Source organism: Trachypithecus francoisi, unplaced genomic scaffold (genome assembly GCF_009764315.1).
Source record: "Trachypithecus francoisi isolate TF-2019V2 unplaced genomic scaffold, Tfra_2.0 Contig00432, whole genome shotgun sequence".
Classification (NCBI taxonomy): Eukaryota; Metazoa; Chordata; class Mammalia; order Primates; family Cercopithecidae; genus Trachypithecus; species Trachypithecus francoisi.
Genome location: NW_022680643.1, coordinates 188 through 21,335, shown reverse-complemented (window position 1 = coordinate 21,335; position 21,148 = coordinate 188). Strand labels below are relative to the sequence as shown.

The following is a 21,148-nucleotide window of genomic DNA, read 5'->3' as shown; positions in this document are numbered from 1 at the left end:
ACATGGCACATGTATACATATGTAACAAACCTGCACGTTGTGCACATGTACCCTAGAACTTAAAGTATGATAAAAAAAAAAAAAGAAAGAAAAAGGAGCCACAAATAAACAATCAGATAAATTAGCTGCATCACGTACATGGACAATTTTAAGAGACAATTGTAATTACTCTAGTGGAAATCTAGCCTCTCTAAAATTCAGTATCTAATACTAGACAGTTTATCTTTTCACAAAGAATTTCTGACTATATACATTTAATTTTTTATTTTACTTGAAACATTCTGACAAGCAACAGACAAACTGAAATTACAGAACAGACAAAATGAATACATTGAGGCATATAACACATACCGGAAATGAAGGCTCTGATAAAGTACAGTTAAAGCTTGGAAACGACAGGAGTTTAGAAATAAAAAATTACAGAAGACAAGAGACATTAAAGCTGTCATAACTTTTCAAGAGTAAAGAAAACAATTGTATAGAAAACTAATTTAATTTTAAAGTGTAATTTTTCTTCCCTAAAACGTTTCTTACACGAATAACAAGGATAGAGTAAATCTGTGAGAATGAAAAGAATTTAAGAGTTAGAAGGGACTGCAGTTATCACATCATCTCATCCACTCCATTTTAGAGATGAGGAAACCGAAGCCCAATGAATAGCTTTGCCTGGACAAAAAATACTTCAAGTTTTACATATTTCCAGATTATACATTTAAGTTAATCACCATTTCATTAGATATACTGCCATCTGTCCAGAGAGTAACTAAAAGAGATCACGTTTTTGGGAGCTAAGCTCTGAACACAGCTGTCACTTTGTAGATTTTTGCAAAAAGAACATATAAAAGGTAAAAGACAATACTTTCTTTAAAATGTGAATGCCTCAATTGAGTTTTAGAATACCATCCATTATTAGAAATTATTCTATACAGTAGGTAAACTGTAATCACTAACTTAAAAAAAGTGCTAACATATTTACAAGAAATTAGAAGTTTTTATAGCCCTTAAGCATCTGTGCCATTTAAAAATGGAATGATCTATACACACAAACAAAACACTCTTGTAGTACATTCTTATTTCCTAAAGCTGCCTTTAATGAATATATAATGCTAATAATCTGATATGACCTTTTAATATTTTCTAGTTATGGTTTTATAATTTGGGGGTGAAATACACCAAAATTTTAGTCTGAGAGTGGCCAAAATTACCAGTGCTTCCTGTTGTCTTTGGCTCCTTAACACAGCTGCATCAGTTGCTTTTTTTTTACTACACATAAAATAATTGACATAAAATCAATTTAACAACATGTAATGAGTGCCTGTTATATGCAAGGCATTTAAATTGTTTGGCTGGCCATAATGGGGTCACATTAAGGTTTGTTACTTCAATTCCAAATAATGGGTAATACATTATTCCAGAACTTTTTGGAACCCGGTGGCCCGTTTCCTAAAAGTTGTTTTGACTGCACTGGCATTTTGGACCTCTGCTCTTTCCCATTTCCCTGTGTGTTAGTAATTGACTTTTTTTGATATGTTTTATGTTTGCCATATTTCACAGATCCTTTCATTTTGCTCACTTTTTTGTACCCTTCTCCATCCTGCCTTTCCTGCCTTTCATTCTCTTCTTCGCCTGTCTCCTGGTACTTCCCCTCTTCTTCCTCCTCCTCTTCTCTGTTCCTCCTGTTTTCTTCTCCTTCCCCCTCCTTTTCCCTTTCTTCCTCCTCTCCTTCCTCTTCCTCTCCTTCCCCCGCTCCTTCCTCCTTCCACCACCCCTTCCTCTCCCCTTCCACCTCCCCTTCCTCTTCTTCCTCCCTTCTCCCTCCCCTTCCTCCTCTCCCTCCCCTCCTCCTTTCCCCCTCTCCTTCCTCCTCTCCCCCTCTCCTTCCTCCTCTTCCCCTTCCCCTTCTCCTTCCTCCTCTTCCTCTCCATTTCCCCTTCTCCTTCCTCCTCCCCTTCCCCTTCTCCTTCCTCCTCTTCCCCCTCCCCTTCTGCTTCCTCCTCTTCCCCCTCCCCTTCTCCTTCCTCTTCCCCCTCTCCTTCCTCCTCTTCTCCTCCCCTTCTCCTTCCTCCTCTTCCCCCTCCCCTTCTCCTTCCTCCCCTTCCTCCTCCCCTTTCCTTTCTCTTCCTCCTCTCCTTCCTCTTCTTCTTCTTCTTCCTCCCTTTCCCTTCTCCTTCCTCCTCTTCCCCTCCTCTTCTCCTTCTTCCTCTTCCGTTTCTCCCCTTCCTCTTCCTCTTCCCCCTCCCCTTCCTCCTCTTCCCCCTCTCCTGCCCCTCCTTTACTTCCCCTCCCTCCTCTTTTTCCTCCCCTTCCCCCTTCCTTGGTCTCCTTCCTCCTCTCCTTTCTCCTCCTTCGCCACTCTTTCCTCCTTTTCCCTCTCTCCTCCTTCCACCTCTCCTTCCTCCTTTTCACCTTCTCCCTCCACTTCTTCCCCTTCTCCTTCCTCTTTCCCTTCTCCCTCCTTCTCCTCCTCTTTCTCTTCTTCCTCTTCTCTGTCTTCCTCCTCTTCTTCTCCTTCTCCATGCTCCTCCTCCCCTTCTCCCTCCTCCATCTCTTGGTTTCTTTCCTTCTGATGGCCTTGCTCCCTCTCCTTTTGCTCCTGCTCTTTCCCATCCCTCTTCTCCATTCCTCCTCCTCTGCTAGGTCCTCTCTCCCTCTCCCGGCCTCGCCATTTCTCCTCCACCCTTTCTTTTCCCCCTTCTCCTCCCTCTTCTCACCTTGCCAGTGTTCTGCTCCTGAACTACCTTCCTCACAGGTTCCATCCCCTCTACCTTCAGGCCCATCCTCTGCTTCTCCCGCTGACTTTGCCTTGCCTTCACTCACCTCTGCTTTGTCTGTAAGGTCATCTGATAGGATCTCTGTTTCCTCCTGTCTTCCTCCATGCACCTTCACATTTTCCTCATTTGCTTCTACCTCTTGCTCCTCTATTCCATTTCCTTTTGAATCCTCTGTCCTTCCTTCTCCTCTGGGATCTCTGACAAGCGATCACATTTAAAATCATACTTTGCCATGGATTTGGATATTATGGGTTTAGTCTCTTTTTCATTTCCTTGTTCAATCAATTTCCTGCCATACCATATGTTTTGGTCAGTTTCCACTTCATCATCCTCTTTCTCTCCACTACTAAATTCTATTGCCTCCAGTTGCTGGAATCCATCAGCTATACCCTGCTGACTCTCACTTGCACCTTCCATGTAACAACTGGCTTTTCTACTGATTCTCTCTCACTGTCAAAGATCACATCTTGCTTGCAACTTTCCCTTTTCTTAACAAAATCTTTATTTTCTTCACTCTCAGTATTCATACCTCTATCTGGTAAGTTGCCAAAGAAAAACTCATATTTTTTGTGCTCTTCTCCCTTTTTCTTAAATCCTTCATACCTGCTATTTCTGCCAGTTTAGTTTCCTTCTCACTGACTATTTCTTCTGCTTTTGATTCCTTCTGACTGTGTCCTCCATCACTTTCCTTTTCTATTTCCTTGGCATCAAGTTGATCAACACCATTATTATTTTCATGTCTAAATACGTCTTTTTTGTAAACCCTCTCCATCAGTGTCAGCCTGAGGTCCCACCTGGCCTGAGTCATTACCTATTTCCTCATCTGAAAATGCTTCGATAGGCGTAGCTGGTTGCGTCATGAAAATCCCTTGTGACACATGTTGCTCACATGCTTTCCCTTCTTTCATTTCTGATATTTCTTCATATTCATCACTATCATCGTTTTCAGTAAGAGCTGTATGCTGCATCAGTTCCCCAACTGTTTGTTGTTTCTGTAAATTTTTTGAAGTAATTATCATAGTCATACTACTATTAGTTTACAAGGACACCTTATCTACTTTAAATATTGCCAAGATTTTACATTTTTATAAGCCTAGGAGAATAAAAATAGCAATTTTACCAGATAGTTGCTGAAGTTTTGTTTTCTTTAAGGATCATTTGTGCCACTCTCTAGTCTGTGATACATCTAATTTTGACTTAGTAACATGTATCTGTGTTTAATTTTCAACTCGTACTACCTGCCTTAATTTTGCCATTAATCACAATACCATCAATATTTATTCTCTGCCTCTTTTCTCAATCCGAATCAATCCTTACATAAAATTCGAGATAATTTTGCAAGATGCTATTAAAAATGTATACTTCTTAGCCTGGCACAGTGGCTCACACCTGTAATCTCAGCACTTTAAGAGGCCGAAGCGGGTGGATCACCTGAGGTCAGGAGTTCAAGACTAGCCTGGCCAACATGGTGAAAACCTGTCTCTACTAAAAGTACAAAAATTAGCTGGGAGTGGTGGCACATGCCTGTAATCCCAGCTACTCGGGAGGCTGAGGCAGAAGAACTGCTTGAACTCGGGAGGCGGAGGTTGCAGTGAGCCAAGACTGTGCCACTGGACTCCAGCCTGGGCAACAAGAGCGAAACTCCATCTCAAAGAAAAAAAGTACACTTTTCTTGTACATAGTACAGCTTAGTATATTTTTCCCACTTTCCTGATCATCTCTAATTTTCAAATTTTTTTCTTGAGACGGAGTTTCATTCTGTCACCTAGGCTGGAGCTCAGTGGCATGATCTCAGCTCACTGCAGCCTCTGCCTCCTGGGTTCCAGCGGTTTTCCCACCTCAGCCTCCTGAGTAGCTGGGACTATGGGTGCGTGCCACCACACCCAGCTAATTTTTGTATTTTTAGTAGAGAGATGAGGTTTCACCATGATGGCCAGGCTGGTCTCGAACTCCTGACCTCAAGTGATCTGTCCATCTTGGCCACCCAAAGTGCTGGGATTACAGGCATGAGCCACCACACCAGGCCTAATTTTCAAATTTTCATTGTCTTTTGAGTCCACAAAATTCACAAAATAAATAAAAATGTAAAATTAAAAAAAAAATGAATAGTCCACTCCTAGAACTGAAGAAACTGCACATGAAATGTTTTTTATCTATAAACTAAATAATAATGAATATTTTTCTTTTCTAAACAAAACCTTCATATGCGCTTTCAAATTTTTGACCTTCTTCCCTGTACTGATTATATTCTTTAATTATAATAATTTCTATAAATGAAAGAACACTAAGAGGAAAGAATATTAAGTGTAAAATGTAAGATTTGTATAAAAACTATGAAATCAAACACTGACATTTGAATAATGCATTAACAATATAAAATTAATTCCTGCTGGATAAAATAAGGCAAAACCAAGTTGCTGATCTAAATTCTACAAACAAACTAAAGGATGCACATATCTAATGAATTTGGGTCTCTGGATAGTAAAAACTCATTAATTCAAATTTTATAAACTGTGATGATTAGGCCTAGAAGAGGTTCCTATTGTGCCAAAGAGATTATTAAAACACGACAAGTTAAAAATTAACAAGTTAATATACAGAATAGTATAATAAATCTTTTATCATTTACTAAAGTAGGCCTGGTAGGGCCTAAACTTAAAAGGACTATAGAAAGTATAAAATATATGTCAGCTTAAAAGCAATTGCTTTCCGTTTCTGGTTGTTCTTGGCCTTGCTCTTTAAAAAGTCATGATTCTTTTAAGAGCCCTAAGAGAGGAAGGCCCGGTTGCCAGAACTGATTTCTAAAGGAACATGCCTTTCTTTCCCTAGCACAATAAAGCAGCCCAGAAGAGGGAGAGCCTGGAGTCTAAGGGAACAGGAAGGAAAGAAACAAGAAAGGTGTCTGCTTGGAAGTATAGTCAGTCAAAAATCAGTCAATATTCATTGAGCTTCTACAACTGTGTTCGAACAGCTCTCCAATATTCAAAGGAATGCTGTTATTCACCATGCCTTTCCGTATTATAGATAGAACGAATGAGGACTAGCTCTAAATTTTAACAATTTAGCATGATTCTCCTGCACTTCAGTGACTTCAATTTTAAGAGTTTTAAACCTGAAAACATGTCAAAGACACTACAAATAGAAATTAAATTTTTTAATAGTCTTCTTCCCTCAATTTACATTTCTCCAATTTATTTTCCTAATCCTCAAATCCCTCATTCATTCATCGCACTAGTCCTTAAAGCCAGGAAAAGCAAAGGATTTCAGGGCAGGCCTTTATCTCTCTATGGTTGTGAAAACCTCAGCCTAGTCCCTTCTTTTGCTATTTGTTATTCATTAAAAGTCTCTCTTTCCAACCCATGAACAGTCTCTAATTTCCAAATGTTTAATCTTATTTTTATGCTATCAATTTCTTGATAAATTAAAGCCCAACCCAATATTGGGAAAGGTTACCAAAGATTTTCACTAAAATCACAAAATTGTAAAGCTAAAAAAGATATTAATATCATTCAGTAAAGTCAGCATAGTAATTCATTCAAAGTCATACTCAACCAAAGTCAGAGAGCCACTCTATCAATAAATGGTAGTCTTTTCCTACACATAAGAACTGCAATCATAACCTATGGCTTGACAGAAGGAAAAGTATGGCTAGTATAACTTAAGTTAGTGATCCCAAAGAGCAAATTTCAGCAATAAAATGCTTCCACTCTTGTTTCTTTACAGAAAATACATAACATCAGAACAAGGCAAAATGGAGGTTATCTACATTGTATCCCTCTGTCTTTTAAATTCTAAAGTAAATGCTTACGTTTCTTGTGTTCTTTCCAAAAACCATCCAAAAAATTAACTTAAACTGCTCTTACCAACAATAATGAAAATAAATCTCCATATTATACCTTTTGTTTCTGAACTGGTGGTAATTTTAATGACTTTTCATTGGAATTCAGGCTCATGTGTGTCTGAAACATAAAAAATATATATTATAAAAAGAATACAGTATAGGCTGGGCGCGGTGGCTCAAGCCTGTAATCCCAGCACTTTGGGAGGCCGAGACGGGCGGATCACGAGGTCAGGAGATCGAGACCATCCTGGCTAACACAGTGAAACCCCGTCTCTACTAAAAAATACAAAAAACACTAGCCGGGCGAGGTGGCGGCGCCTGTAGTCCCACCTACTCGGGAGGCTGAGGCAGGAGAATGGCGTGAGCCCGGGAGACGGAGCTTGCAGTGAGCTGAGATCTGGCCACAGCACTCCAGCCTGGGCGACAGAGTGACACTCTGTCTCAAAAAAAAAAAAAAAAAAAAAGAATACAGTATATACACTATGTACAAATTACATATATATATATTTTATATATATGTGTACAACATATATAGTACAAATTTTATATATACGTGTTACACACACACACACACACATATATATATAATGAAGGGAAAACAGATAGTAATAGAATCTACTCTCAATTGCCATACTAATAATGTGAGGATCCATACAAATTTTATTATATGTGAATTATACCTCAATATAGTTGGTTAAAAATAACAAACAAAATAAGAAATAAAGTGGTTTTCATGCATATAAGAGTATAGGAAGTATGCACACATTCACATACACAATGAACTAAAATTCAAACTCATATTTAGATAAACAGATAGGAAATCATTACCATATTCAAGATATCAGTAGTTTCTCCAAGGCTTTCTATGGTTGAAGAATTATCTATCTCTGCTTCTTTGGTCATTTCATCTAGAAAATAATCTGAATGATTAAATGGGAAAAAGGAAATCCAGATTTCAACAGAAAAGTGAAAGGCAACTGGAGAGAAAACAGAAATTATTCTATAATATAAAGTGTAGGTATAATTTTACTAAAAGTCCTTTAGCCTCATGTCAGGGAAACTGAATTCATTCACAGTGACACAGGTTTTAAAATCTTTGTGAAAGTTTAAAAATGTTGACACCAATTAGATTACAATTGTTTCATTCATATGAACAGGCAAACACTATTCCTTTGGGATAAATAACTACCCAGGTATCGAGCACTGTAATAACTAGTCCTAAGAAGAGCCCCAACGACCTACATCCTCCTGGTGTTCATCCTCTTGTGTAGTTCCCTTGCACATTATACCAGGTTGGTCTGTATGTGCACAGCCAGTAAAATAAAGCAGACGTACCTGTGATAGCATTATAGCTTCTGTTTTGGTTATACACACGTATGCACCCTTGTGCTCACTCTCTTGCTCTCTCTCTCTCCCCCTCCACCCCTGGCTACACACGTGTACTCTCTCTCTTTCTCTCTAATCACTTGCTCTGTAGGAGTCCATGTTGTGAGCATCTCAAGGAAGTGAGGCCTCCTGCCAATGGCCATGTGAATGAGCTTGGAAGTGGATCTTCCAGTCTCAGTCAAGCCTTCAGATAACTGCAACCCCATCTGACAGTGTGACTGCAACCCTATGAAAGAACCTGGGCCAGAACCACCCAGCTAAGCTCCTGCTAGACTCCTGACTCTCAGAAACTGTGTGAAATAATAAATGCTTTTTGTTTTAACCTGCTAAGTTGTAGAGTCATTTTTAAAATGTAGCAACAGATAACTAGTATAAACACCTAGAACCTTTCACAGAAAACTGCAAGGTTATTACATCATAAAGTAGATAATTAAAAGTCATAGGCTCTACTTGACTTTACATGTTTCTCAATTTCTCACTATGCCTTCATTGATCACTGATACATTTGGAAGCAGCTCCTTAATGAAGTCTTCACTATGACAGTCCACACTGATCCCTCCCCTTTTTAAATCCACTGAATTGAACGAGCAAATAATAATTTGGTATTTATTCCATGTGCGGTAATATGCAGAATAGCAGCCTAAGTAATTGCTAATTCTTTTTTATTTTTTATCATCTATATTTAAGGTATAAAACATGTTTTGATATGCATATAGTAATAAGTTCATTAAGTATTAGCAATTACAATTTTGTTGTTTGTTGTTAAAAAATTGTAACTGCCATGAAGTTGTAGTCTATGAGAAATTACATCCGTATGTTGGGAAGCAGGAAAAGTTTCACTATGGAGGTACATAGAAGGATAAGTAGAATTCTGAGAGGCAGAGATGGAGGTATAAGGGGAAGACAATGAAGCCCATTCCTAATAAAGCAGCAGAACAGTAGTCTGAGCAAATGAGCAGAGGACAGAAGCTTGTCTTGAAGGTTTACCAAGTGCCAGAAATATATGCTTTTATATATGTTACACTGACCCTATGACAAGGAAAGTTAAGTATTATATCCTCATTTTGTAAATGAAGAAAGTTTCAGTGACTGTTGGTGTCCAGTGTCAATCTTAAGTCTGTCTGACTCCACAGCCCTTGTTCTTTCCACTAAGTTAGACTGAAGAAATCAGTCTGATCAAAATTAAGAATCAGCAAATTTTTCCCTAAAAGGCCATATAGTAAATATCTTAGGATTCCTGGGCCATATAGTCTCTGTCCTAACTAACCTATGACATTGTAGCAGAAAGCAGCCACAGACAATACATAAAGGAATGGGTATGGCTGGGTTCCAATAAAACTTCATTTGTAAAAACAAGTGGACAGCTAGATTTGGCCCAAGAGCTATTGTTTGTAGACTACCATAATACATTACTACCATAAAACTACCTATTACCAAATGAAGATCGTAAGGAAAAGACTATTGAGAGACAAAGCTAGAATTGGGAATTATATGGGCAAATTAACACTTGTTTTCATAAATATTAGGAATTCACTGAAGACACTGGAGTACGTGTAAACTGAATTGCACCTGAGGAAGATCAATGTGGAAAGTGTTATGCGGGATAGATTGGAGAGGGCAGAGAATATAGGTTTGGAAAATACATAGCAGATTATTTAAACTGATGGCCTTGCCTCAGATTTGACTGAGAAAACAGAAGTCATCATATCTGATCCACTTGATCTTCTCACCAACAAACATACACAACTACCTATATTTGTACCCAAGTTCTCATTTGCCTGTTAAAATGTAGGATGTGTTTTTCCTGTTACCAAAGACCACTCTCTATGCGGCCCCTCCTGTTTTGCAAGAGCTTTACAACTTTGGTTATACTTTCTCTCCTCTGTGCTAGCTCCCTCTCCAGGACTACTGGCTCATTCATTACCATACAAATGTGCTCCAATATTTTCTATTGAGCCCACATCCCCCTCTAGCTGCCAGATCATTTCTCTGCTCCACTTGATCGGCAAATACACAAGGGAATTATCTGCTCATCTTATCTCCTCTTCAATTCCTCATTCCCCATTCATAACTGACTCGTAACACTCTGGCTTCTTCCCTGATTTTCCCCTAGAACTGCTCTTGTCGAGGTCACCAGTAAACTCCATTATACCAAATCCAATGGATACTTCTTTGAGCTATCTTCCCTTGATCTTTGAGCAGTACTTTGCATTCACGACACTACACTGTCCTAATTTCCCACCTCCTGCCTTATTGGCTGACAAAGCTGACGAAGGCTTCTTTGCCGGCTCTTCCTTCTCTACCTCTCAAATGTTAGATGTTCTTAGGGCTACATTCTAGGCCCTCTTCTCTTCTGACTCGACTCTCTAGCAGGTGATTTCACCAACATCCATGGATTTTATTATTATTTTAAATAGAGAGAGGGGGTCTTGCTGTGTTGCCCAGGCTGGTCTCAAACTCCTAACTTCAAGCAATCCTCCCACCTCAGCCTCTCAAAATACTGGGATTATAGGCATAAGTTACCATGCCCATCTCTTTTAAATACCATCTCTATGCTGATGGCTTCCAAATTTATATTTCTAGTCCAGGGCGCTCTTCTAAACTTTAGGCTTGTGTTTCAACAATCAGCTTGATATTTCTACTTGGATGCCTCACAGATATCCAAGGCTTGGTTAATTTTATTCCTCAAACGTGTCAAGCTTCCTCTTGCTTAGGAATCATCCTTGATTCCTCACTTTAATTCACACCTATGTGTGGTGCATTAATAAGTTTAGCAAGTCCGGTTGGTTTTTATGTCTATAATGTATTTCACATCGTCCCTCTTCTCTTTTCTTTTTCTTTTCTCCATCTACGCTGCAAACACCTTGGTCCATACACTATCATCTCTTGCAAAGGGCTCACAAGTACTCTTCCTATTTCTAGTCTGGCCTCTGCATAATCTATATGGAGGTAGAAGTGATCATAATCATCTTAAAGTGGAAATAGGATTGGAACACACTAGTCTACTGCTTAAAATCTTTTAATGACTTTCTATTGCACTTAAGAAAAACATCCATATCAAGTAGATCCTCATGGCCTATAAAACCATAAATAATTTTTCACTGTCTCTTTCTCCAATACCGCTTTGTCTTACCCTTTCCCTCACTTTCTAGCCCTACTGGTTGTCTTTTTCTTCTTAACTGCCTCCAAACCTTTGCCTATATTATTTTCTTTGCCTGAAATACATCTATTCTCCTTGTGTAGCCATCCCTTTCTTATCCTTTAGCTTAAATGACACCTCCTTAGTAAGACGTATCCTGACATACTTTTCCTCCATTATAAAGACTGAAGTCTGTGAATGATTTAGAAAATGTCACAGTATATGTTAGACACAACTTTCAAAATAAGTTTTATTAAGAAGAGAGTGTTAGCAGTCACAAGAAGACAAGAAGAGATGGCATTTCCTTTTGATATAGCTACAAAATCATGCATATTTTCACATTCAAATCTCTGGGACTGAGAAACAATTTTCTCTAAACCATAAATGTCTTTTTTCCTTGTACACACTACATACTGCTTGTCACAATCTACTACTTTTTCCATGTCCAGGGCTGAAGAGTACCATTAGACACTGATTCTTATTTCAAAAGAAAACATACAAAAGTTGTGGGTCAGGTGCAATAAATCAGCTCATTACCAAGGTCCTAGTTAGATATAATATCCCATTCCCACAGCCCACAGTTCTTAGCTGAGTTCCCAATCCTATATTACCTCAACCCTTTGCCTAGCTTCCGGATCTCAAAGATGCACAAATTATCTGTTCCTAGACCCTGATTCTTAGTCCCTGATGACAGGTTTATCTTCTTCATTTCAAATCTACTGCTTACTTTCTGATCTCCTAGTCCTGGTTTCTTGTCTTACCCCTATCAAATAGAGAAATATGTTGGCTATTACAAATAAAACTGCTATGAATCTTCAAAAAAAAAAAGTTTTGAAACTTACAGTAATTTTCAGAAAAGGAATGTCTCCTTCAAAAATTATTTGTCATTTACTTTAAAAAAATATGTGTCATTGGAACAATAATTTTAAAATACATGAGAATCCCTAAATTAAGAGAGAATATTCCCTCTTTAGACATCCTGCAGTAACATACAGACACTCCTAAGATACACAAATATCTGTAAAGAAAATTACTTAGAATAGGTATAGAATAGTGAAAGAGCTGGGATTACAACTTAAAACATGAAATCTGTATCTAACAGGTAGTGAGGTAAAGGTATTAACATTAATCATAACAACATTTACTGAGGTGTTTCTAGAGGTGCTGGGCTCAATGCTAATTATTTTATATGCCTGAACTCACTGAATCCTCTCAATCACTCTCTGAAGTCAGTATTATTAAGTCAATTTCAAAGACAAGGAAACTGAGGCTTAGAGAGGAGAGGTTAAGTAACTTTCCCAAAGTCAGTCACACAGCTAGTAAATGTCAAAACTGGCATTTGACCCCAGATCAATTTAACTCCATATTCCATGCTCTTAACCATTATGTTATACTGCCTAAATATAGAATTTCACATAGATCCAGAAGACCTGCATTCAAATTCTGACCACTTCACTTATAAGCTGAGTGACCTTGAGCAAGTCACTTGATCTCTTCAAGTCTTGCTTTTCTCATCTCTGAAATGAGGACTGTAACTCCCTCCTAAGTTCATCGAGTGGTTTCAGGGTTTAAAGGGGATACAGTTAAGGAAGGTAGTATGACTGTTACCCACTGCTCTATAAAGATATGCTGCTGTGGTTACATGGCAGTCTTGGGGCACTGATGATGCGTTCCATTTGTAAGGATATTCCTGGAGTTGAGTTCAAATGAGGGATGTTAGGCTCTAACCAGGGAGAGAACAATTTATATAACTGGAGAAAACATCTTAAGATAAACATAAAAACAACAGGAGTAAAAGGCACATTTACCCTGAGAGCAGACAGAGTAGCAAATGTTACCTGATTCCTCTGGGTGCATGAGGTCCTGTTCAGATAAGACGCTCTGTAGGTTACTCTCAGAACAACGTGGAAAGACCAAATTGGGGGGAAAACAAGCAGAAAGGCCAAGAGTCCCTTCTATTGGAGGTAGTGTTCTCATCATTGAAACAGAATCTGGAGACCTCTCCTTTAAAATAAGCAGGTTAAACAAACTATTAAATGATGTTATATATTTAATATTGATATAAACCTTCCTAAAAGTTACAAAAATATTTAAGAGAAAGAGTTCAAAGTATGCCAACACTCCACAGCATTTACTTCTTAATAATTCCCAAAAGCTCAAAAACATTTTGTTCTGTTGTCTCTGTATCTTAGTTGCTCTAAATTTCAATTTGGAAGCTTTATTTTTCACATAACGGGGGAAAAGTGTGTGTGCATTTTCTCCACACTCCCTAAGAAACAAAATATTACTTAGAAGATGTAAATTAACAACAACTAAAAACACTGATGGGGTATTTCTCAACTTTTCCATATATGCTTTTTCCAACAAAACACCAGATTTAACCTTTTTATACTTCAAAAGAAATATGTTGGCTATTACAAATAAAACTGCTAGGAACCTTCAAAAAAACATGTTTTGAAACTTATAGTAATTTTCAAAAAAGGAATGTCACCTTCAAAAATTATTTACCATTTACTTTAAAAAGCATATGTGCCATTGGGGCCGGGCTTGATGGCTCACACCTGTAATCCCAGCATGCTAGGAGACCGAGGCTGCTGGATCACTTGAAATCAGGAGTTTGAGACCAGCCTTGCCAGCATGGTGAAACCCCGTCTCTCCTAAAAATACAAAAAATTAGCCGGGCATGGTGGCGCGCGCCTGTAGTCCCAGCTACTCAGGCGGCTGAGGCAGGAGAATTGCTTGAACCCAGGAGGTGGAGGTTTCAGTGAGCCAAGATTGCACTACTGCACCCCAGCCTGGGCAACAGAGTGAGACTCTATCTCAAAAAAAAAAAAAACCCAAAAAAACAAAACACACACACACACACACACACACATATATATATATGTCATTGGGACAATAATTTTAAAACACAGAAGAAAAATCTCTAAATTTAATTGAGAGGGAATATTTCCTCTCTCTAATTGAAGTCCTTATTCCTTTGTTTTCCCATTTCATTGTTTATAGTATACAATCTTCCACTGCTCATGAGGCTTAACTGAAAGACAAAAGAATGTAGCATTATATAAGTTCTACAGAGTTCCGAACAAAGTAACATTGTACCTATAGTTAACGATACTGTATTGCACACTTAAAAATCTGCTAAGTGGGTATATTTGTTGTATTTTTACTACCATAATAAAAAAAAGCATGTAACAAGGTGAAAGTCAAGCCACATGCAGTTGAAAAAATAATTCAGCATTCAATGTGAGGTGATAAAATAGGACTATAAAAGGATGCTTTTATAGCACCATTGTCTATATGCAAAGGTTTTCTATAATTTAAACTTTCTAATTGTGTCTTTAAAAAAAGCATTAAGCTTTTCTGAATTTTTCTGAATTAACTCTAGAAGTTTGTAAGCACTCAACTCTAATAATTTTATTTAGCAAATTTATCTGAGAAGACCCTTTGACTTAAAAAGAAGACAGATTTTTTTCTTCTAGTTTTCTTTGCAGTGCTAGATAATACTATTATACAGAATAGGCCACCATTGTACCCTCTCTCTTCGCCGCATACGTGCTGATAGAGTTCTCTGCAGTACATTTCCTGAGGTTAAACTGCCATGCGGCAGAAAAGTCGCCACAGATAAGCAAGTATCACTTATTTCATTGAATTCAATTTCTTTCGCCACACTACGATGAGGAGCAGCAAAAACTACCATGTGACATCCACCACAAGCAACCTGCAGCATAAATCCACAGAAAAACTAATCAACATTGGCTTCAAACACAAACGAGTTTTTAATAGTTATCAGCTGTAAGACATTTACTTAGTGGTAGGCTTCCCAGACAGACTGACTTGGTGAATCTGTCTATACGTATGTGTGTACACAACGAGAATGTGTATACAATATGTATAAAATAAGTACACAATTGGCCGGGTGTGGTGGCTCAAGCCTGTAATCCCAGCACTTTGGGAGGCCAAGGTGGACAGATCATGAGGTCAGGAGATCGAGACCATCCTGGCTAACACGGTGAAACTCTGTCTCTACTAAAAATACAAAAAATTAGCCGGGTGTGGTGGCGGGTGCCTGTAGTCCCAGCTACCTGGGAAGCTGAGGCAGGAGAATGGCGTGAACCCAGGAGGCGGAGGTTGCAGTGAGCCAAGATCGCACCACTGCACTCCAGCCTGGGCGACAGAGCAAGACTCCGTCTCAAAAAAAAAAGTACATAATTACCATACATAGTCTTTAAATACTGTGATCGAAAATTAGAACAAGCTTAATCCACCATTTAACTTTCAATTTAAAATAATATAGAGAAAAAATACTTGGCAGATTACATTTCTCCTTACAGTTAGAAAATGTTATTTTAATCTGGGAGAGACATTAAAAACGTGAAAAATTGCTCAGAAAAGTTCTACTGGAAGAATTTTTTTTTTTTTTAAGTATAAATCAGTCTCTTGGGCTAATTATGTCTCTAAGCCCTCTTTATATGAACATTTTCTAAGTTTAATGCTTAAAAGTAAATCCTTAGAGGAAAATAAATGCAAGTATGCATGATGACAGAACAATAAAAAATGAAATCAGCATTCAAAGAATTTTGAGAAATAAGTCATTTTCAAGAAAATGCTTAAAAAAACCCATAGTGCAGTATTTTCTGTACATAGGTTCTAGGTACTTTATAATGTTCTATTTTTCCTTCATAACACTTTAATTTTTTTTTTTTTTGAGACGGAGTCTCGCTCTGTTGCCCAGGCTGGAGTACAGTGGCCGGATCTCAGCTCACTGCAAGCTCCGCCTCCCGGGCTTACGCCATTCTCCTGCCTCAGCCTCCCAAGTAGCTGGGACTACAGGCGCCTGCCACCTCGCCCGGCTAGTTTTTGTATTTTTAGTAGAGACGGGGTTTCACCGTGTTAGCCAGGATGGTCTCGATCTCCTGACGTCGTGATCCGCCCGTCTCGGCCTCCCAAAGTGCTGGGATTACAGGCTTGAGACACCGCGCCCGGCCAAATTTTAAAATATATATATATTTTTGTATATCCCTTTTAAAAATTGTAAGACTATAATGAATAAGTCCTCAATGAATGAGGACATGGTTATTTCATTCATCACTGTATACAGTACTTTGTATTTCTTTTTTTCTTTCTTTTTTTTTTTTTTTGAGATGCAGTTTTACTGTTGTTGCCCAGGCTGGAGTGCAATGACACAATCTTGTCTCACTGCAACCTCTGCCTCCTGGATTCAAGCAATTATTTTGCCTCAGGATCCCAAGAAGCTGGGATTACAGGCGTCTGCCACTACGCCCAGCTAATTTTTGTATTTTTAGTAGAGACGGGGTTTCGCCATGTTAGCCAGGCTGGTCTTGAACTCCTGACCTCAGGTGATCTGCCCGCCTCGGCCTCCCAAAGTGCTAGGATTAGAGGCGTGAGCCAGCGCACCTGACCAGTACTTTGTATTTCTCATACTTAGCACACTATCTTACCCATAGTAGGCTTTCATTAAATGACTATCAAATCAATAAATGAAAGTGTTCCGGCCGGGCGCGGTGGCTCAAGCCTGTAATCCCAGCACTTTGGGAGGCCGAGACGGGCGGATCACAAGGTCAGGAGATCAAGACCATCCTGGCTAACACGGTGAAACCCCGTCTCTACTAAAAAATACACAAAAAAAAAACTAGCCGGGCGAGGTGGCGGGCGCCTGTAGTCCCAGCTAATGTAGTCCCAGCTACTCGGGAGGCTGAGGCAGGAGAATGGCGTAAACCCGGGAGGCGGAGCTTGCAGTGAGCTGAGAACCGGCCACTGCACTCCAGCCTGGGCGACAGAGCGAGACTCCGTTTCAAAAAAAAAAAAAAAAAAGAAAGTGTTCCATATTATGAGACACTGAGTCTTTGAAGGACAAATTTCAATATTATCATCAAGTCAACAGAATTTTCAAAAGTCAAAACTTAACTGGCAAAAATATTAAGAAACAATACAGGTATAATGCATGATGGTGATGTGACACTGAAATAATACATCCTTAACCTATGAAAATTTAGCCAAAAAACCGTATCTTCAAAACTCTTTATTTTATTTTTTACTTTTTTTTTTGAGACAGGGTCTCACTGTCACCTGGTCTGGAGTGCAGTGACACAACCTCAGCTCACTGCAACCTCCACCTTCCGGGTTCAAGCAATTCTCATGCCTCAGCCTCCCAAGTAGCTGGGATTACAGGCGTGTGCCACCACGCCTGGCTAATTTTTGTATTTTTAGTAGAGACAGGGTTTCACCATGTTGGCCAAGCTGTTCTTAAATTCCTGATCTCAGGTGATCCGCCCGCCTTGGCCTCCCAAAGTGCTGGGATTACAAGAGTGAGCCACCGTGTCCCACCAAAACTCTGTTTATTATCAGACTTTCTGTTGAGCAGGATTTGAGAGTCTAACATTAATTCAGCAAATATTTACTAAAGACTACTGTGAGCAAGGTACTCTGCTGGGTGCTACACAAGATACAAAGCTTGCAGGCATGGCACAGTCCCAGCTTTCAACAGATACATGAGAACGAAACAGAACAGTCAAGATTTCAGCAAAAAGGAAGATGCTAAAGGAGGACAATTAGGAGCAACACATTTTCTGACTGGCATAATGTCTGACATTTGGCTTTTAGGAAACAAGTATATTTATTAGATATATTTATGATACTCTTCCATACAAACATAAAAGTACTTATTTTCTATGAAATACTGAAAGATTTGGCCGGGCGCGGTGGCTCAAGCCTGTAATCCCAGCACTTTGGGAGGCCGAGACGGGCGGATCACGAGGTCAGGAGATTGAGACCATCCTGGCTAACATGGTGAAACCCCGTCTCTACTAAAAAATACAAAAACTAGCCGGGCGAGGTGGCGGGCGCCTGTAGTCCCAGCTACTCGGGAGGCTGAGGCAGGAGAATGGCATAAACCCGGGAGGCAGAGCTTGCAGTGAGCTGAGATCCAGCCACTGCACTCCAGCCTGGGCGACAGAGCGAGACTCCGTCTCAAAAAAAAAAAAAAAAAAAAAGAAATACTGAAAGATTCAAAAACAGTAATACGAAAATATAAACAGGGAAATGTGATAGCCTTACCAATTTAACTATAAACCTCAAAAAATTAGAGCACAAAGTAGGAATAAAGTGACTGGTAAAATTCTCCAGTCCAAGTCCCAATTTTCCGTGGCGACCATCTCCAAAAGTATACATAAGGCCGATATCTAAAATGCAAAAATAATGAAGAGAATTATAAAAGTGTTATTTGTATGCATCTATTTGTAAACAGATAAATATGTTAACTCATACTGCAATTATAATTATCCCCCTCAAATTCTGCATTGAATTTACTCTATTGATCTTTCCACACTCTCTATGGTCTCTGTGGTCCTTCATGTAACATCAGGCAACAAATATTCTGAGAATAAATCAATTAACCTTGGTGGTTTGTGAAGCTGATGATCCGTCATGCAAGGCAGTGTGTGGAGCAGCAGCAATACAGCATGCGAGCTTGATACACACATCATATATTCCAAGGGAAGGAGAAGGAGATGCTTGTATTCTGACCCCTACATCCCAACACAGTCTATTTTCCTTTTTCCTGAGGTCATTGATAGATCAGAGTTTCTCAACTTTGACATTATTGACATTTGGGGCCAGATAATTCATGGTCGTGTGGGTCTGTCCTGTGCACTGTAGGATGTTCAGCAGCATCCTTGGCCTCTACCCACTAAATGCCAGTAGGACAACTCCACTCTGCAGCCATGACCATTAAAAAATGTCTCCAAACGTTGTCATGTGACTTGGGGAGTGGGATGTGCATAAAATCTCTACAACTGGCTTAGCGTAACTAATCTGGCTCCTGGGCTGTGGAATACTGTTGAAGTAAATGCCATAAGCCAACAATGCTAACTAATTCCTATACCAAAACTTAGGTCCCCTCTGAAACTGGGCCCACAACGATGATGATTAATCTTGTCACTTCTCGCCAGTCAGCCCTTTTGCTTACTGACATAGCAGCTATTACGAACCTTCACACTCCTTTCTTCAAGCCGCTTCTTCATACCCTCCATCTCAACTGGGTTAAGTGCCAGGGAAGCAGAAGTAAGGGGGCGGTTAATATGGTGCAAAGCAGGGGAATTTTCCTCTCGTCTGGGGATTAGGGAAGGCTTTCAAAGGGAAACCTAAAGGATGAGTAAGGTTTAGCGGCACGAAGAAGGGAGCAAAAAATCTTCAGGCAGTCAGCAGTACACAGAAAGCCTCTGAATCAAGAGCAAACATGGCTTGGGCAAGAAACTGAAAGGCAACTAATATGCCTGGAGCACCAGAGTGGTAGGAAATGAGTCTGAAGAGGTGAAAAGGGAGTGTCCTGTTAGTTCAGATGAAGAACTTTTGAACTTTTATCTTAAGGACATTAAGAAGGAAAATGAATGGTTTTAAGCTGGGAAACAATTGGGTTACCTTTGGGGACCTCTGATTTAAGATGGCAAAAGTGACTGCATACTAAGCAAATCCAAGAGAACTGACTGAAAGATCACTAGAAATAATAATATAATTCAGTAAGGTGGCAAGTATAAAAATAAATTTACAAAAATAAGTGGATTCCCTGTAAATAAGTGATAGTGTTTGGACTCTTTATTTATTTTCTGAGATGGAGTCTCGCTCTGTTACCCAGGCTGGAGTACAGTGGCACGATCTCGGCTCACTGCAACCTCTGCCTCCTGGGTTCAAGTGATTCTCCTGTCTTAGCCTCAATAGCTGGGATTACAGGCACACGCTGCCACGCTGGCTAATTTTTGTATTTTTTTTTTTTAGTAGAGATGGGGTTTCACCATGTTGACCAGGCTGTAGACTCTTATAATTCTTACTATTAAGTATTTATGTCCTTCTTTTATATATATTCCTTATCATCTTTATCTCTTCTTCCTCCTTCTTTTCAACCTGATTTCTTTACCCAACTGTTTTTTTAAGGTTTGCCTTTTAAATTTGATTGTCTTTTGCCTGAAAAAAAATAAACCCTGATCCAAGCTGCCTGATGGCACTTCCAAGTTCAGAGAGCTTTTAAAAATATGAGCCACCGGCTATAATGGGGAACTGGCAAGGCCTTGCGGATAACCCACTACGTACTTCTCATTAGTCCTGGAGGAAAAAAAAAAAAAAAATTCCACACCACTTGCTCTCTAGGGACGATTGATGAACAAAAAGGCAAACAAAGTTAATGTTCAATGATTTGTGCTATAACTCTTTTTATCAGGAGTAAAGGTACTATGAAAATTTAACTAAATCATCAAATTGTATGTTAGATGACAGATTAAAAACTATGTATTTACTATCAGTGGCAGTTTAGAGTTGATGCAAAATGACAGTAAGGACAGAGAAAGTGACACTAGGACCCTACAGTTAAGGGATACACATCAACAACTCTCAGTGGATGACGTGGATGACGCATGAATAATACTTTTCATATTCTATATAATGCTATTTCATGATATGTTCTCAAGAGCATTGATACTTGATAATGGGCAGGTCATCCTCTCTGAAAGGTTCTTTGGGGAAGAACGAACAGTGTATCTTGCATTTGCTGATTCCTAGCTTCCCTAGCCAGATACCATTAGATGAGCGGTAGCTTTTTCAGGAGCTTTTTCATAGCAGGAGCTTTTCAGAAAGAAGGGAAAAAAGTAGAAATGCTAAAACATGGATTATGTCAATATACTAGATGATTTCTGACTTTCCGATGATTCACTCCATTTTTAGACAGAAATAGTGAAATTATACACCCTTTTGTTACAAAGCATTGAAAACTGTGGACTATATCTATTACCTACATATATGTGACTGAATCATTTAGGGGAGAATCTTTACGGAGTCCTACATTATTAGCAGCACATAGTTTTGAGGCTGAGAAGTGGGCTCAAAGGAACATTTCCCTGCATGAAGGAGAGTGGAAGAAGGTATCCACTTAGTGGTCTCTGAGGGGCCTTTCTCTCTAACACTGTGGAAAGAGAAGGAAAGGAGTCATTCCTGAAAACGCCT

General features: G+C 39.2%; 1 pseudogene; it reads right to left on the bottom strand.

Annotated features, from left to right (window-relative positions):
- Nucleotides 1-249: 249 nt before the first annotated feature.
- LOC117084109 lies at nt 250-19,267 on the bottom strand (annotated as a pseudogene).
- Between the last annotated feature and the right edge of the window lie 1,881 nt (nt 19,268-21,148).